General features: G+C 50.1%; 1 long non-coding RNA gene across 1 annotated transcript; it reads left to right on the top strand.

Annotated features, from left to right (window-relative positions):
- The first annotated feature begins 244 nt into the window (after positions 1-244).
- LOC135399476 (uncharacterized) lies at positions 245-1,047 on the top strand. The gene is made up of 2 exons (XR_010424293.1): positions 245-393; positions 867-1,047. It is a non-coding gene; the product is annotated as an uncharacterized LOC135399476 (long non-coding RNA).
- The last annotated feature ends 1,503 nt before the right edge of the window (positions 1,048-2,550 follow it).

The following is a 2,550-nucleotide window of genomic DNA, read 5'->3' as shown; positions in this document are numbered from 1 at the left end:
ATGGCGTTTTCCACGTATCGGTCAGAATGATGACGCGAGCGCGGTGCGCGCTGCCTTTATAGAGATAAACGCGCGCGCAAAGAACGGAGAATGAAAGCGAAACTGAAAAGCCACCCGTCGCCGCTAGGAGCGCGCGCGCAGCAGCAGAGAGCCGAAACCGAAAACACCCGCGGCCGGCGCAGGGGGCGCTAGGAGCGCGCGCGCGCGCATGCGCGGACGGGTGGAGCAGAGGGCGCGCGCGCGCGTCGCCTCTCTCAGTTTCTCTCGGACCGTCGCGGAAGACGGACGTGCGCTCCGCGCGCTCGCTCAGTTGCTGGCTGGATCTCGTAGGGAGCAGACGTATGTTCTCCGCGCTCGCTCAGTTTCTGCCTGGAAGTTGCCGCGGGGGAAAAGGTGAGTGATTTGACGCGCTCCTTTTCTCGTATGTTTGCCGTGTTTAGCGGTGACCGCGCTCGTGTTAAGCCTTTTCTCGCATGTTTAGACTTGTTTTGCGGTGTCCAAGCCTGTTGACGCATGTTTAGCGATGTGTGGTTCCCGCCTTGTGTTAGCTGCATAGTGTTGTGGTTAGGGCTAAGCGATCGCCCCCGTAAGCCTCTTTCCTCGTATGTTTGCCGTGTTCAGCGGTGACCGCGCTCGTGTTAAGCCTTTTCTCGCATGTTTAGCGATGTGTGGTTCCCGCCTTGTGTTAGCTGCGTAGTGTTGTGGTTAGGCCTAAGCGATCGTTCCCGTAAGCCTTTTTCCCCGATGTGTACTGTTTTCTGTTTTAGCAGTAGCGGTTAGACCTTTTCTCTCGCATGCCTAGACTTGCTTAGCAGTGCTGTCATTTTTACCCGCCGCTAGTATCTTGTTCTGTCTTTCTCGTCTAGAGCTATGATGGTGGCGCCATCTGGTGTGATGCCTTGCAACTAAGTGGCCACCTGTCGTCGATCTCTGCAACTGCTGGGTGCAAACTACCAACATGGCGGACGCTGGTCACTCGGGTGTTGCGGAGCGGCTTCTTCGCCGCGGCATCGTTGATTTTCGAATAAATTGTTTCTCTCCACTCTATTTCTATCTTTTTATTTTATTTTCTGCCTATTTTTTTATTTTTTATGACCACGATTATCCGGAAACGCACATCTTGGTCTGGACGCAAGATAGACATTCCCCAATTAGTGTGATGGCTCCCTGGAGGGTGCTGATTAATGTGGGGGGTCCCAATTAGCTCTAATTGCTAATTAATGGCGTCCAGGCCAGATGTGCGTTTCCGGATAATCGTGGTCAGTACTTACTACTGGCGGGATGTGCTGCATAAAAATGATAATCACTGCAAGCTCTAATAAAGCATATGTTTCTTCTGCCGATTTCGTCAGGTATTATTTTTCAGACGTGTAACGACTTTGTGTGCTAACACGCGCGTGCAACTCATGAAGGAATTCATGGGTGAAGTGACATCGATGCAGTCGTAGCTGTTTTGGACAGGAAATCGGGTAGCGAAAAAAGTCCAGGATGAGCAACATATAAAACGTACCGCAAAACTGCTGTGTCGACCATTTGTCATGACGGTAATCACGTAAACATCATGTAAACGTCTCTTGCGTTCCGTGGCCTCAGCCTACGAAGAACCGCTAATGTTATGCTTGAGAAGAGCCGCGAAAAGTGGTTCAGCTAGGTAAAACTGTGCTGGTAGCACCGTCACATGAAGGAGGTGTTTAATTAAATCACAGTGAAAGATAGCAAAGGACTGTTACTGGTCATGTAGACAGCACATCTCGTTTACCAACATATCAATGGATTGTATAAATAGTCTTCCTCCCGTCTATACTGAGCAATGTTGACCCAGAGCTTGGTTTTTGGATGCCACAAAACACTTCTCGCCAAGATGGTGCACTGTGACTCATGGACTGTGACTCAATGGGGCATTTACAGCTCAGTGTCATTGCCACTTGAGGCAAGTTGACTCTCTCAGATACTGTCACTGCAGTGCTGTACGAGACCCAGAGTATATTCTGTGTCATTGCCCACACTACCAAGCATAGGCGCCAACTGCGGGGGGCGCGGGGGCCCATGCCCCCCCCCCCCCGGAACATGAACAAGGGGGGGTCGCCAGGAAGTCCCGCTAAGAGACTGACACCAACCTTTGGGGCTCAGGGCGTGCCCGGGTTAAAAGAGCAAAGAGGCACCAACCCCAAAAATGCATCTTGCAATTTGTAAAATATGTATCCGCCCACCATACTCATTATCACGGTAGAAGGTGAGGCGAAGAAACACAGAGGATGACACAACAAATAGCCTGAATTTCGCCCAAAGCAATCAGATCAATGAAACGAAGCAGTCGAAAAGATACCACCAGCTGCCAGTGAGGTGTAACGGTAGGATCTAGGAACCGTATTCATTATATTGCGCGCATTTCGGGTCAAACACCGAGGATTCAATGCATTTTGTTCCTTTTGCACTCAGTTTTCAAAGGCATAATGCCTTCAGTTGTGCACAAGTTCACTGTTTACGTTCTCTCTCTTTTTTTTTTCTGTTCTTCCTTCCTCAAATTTATATACCAGTTCTGCATACATC

Source organism: Ornithodoros turicata, chromosome 7 (genome assembly GCF_037126465.1).
Source record: "Ornithodoros turicata isolate Travis chromosome 7, ASM3712646v1, whole genome shotgun sequence".
In the NCBI taxonomy this organism is placed as follows: Eukaryota; Metazoa; Arthropoda; class Arachnida; order Ixodida; family Argasidae; genus Ornithodoros; species Ornithodoros turicata.
This window is presented reverse-complemented; position numbering and strand designations above follow the sequence as displayed.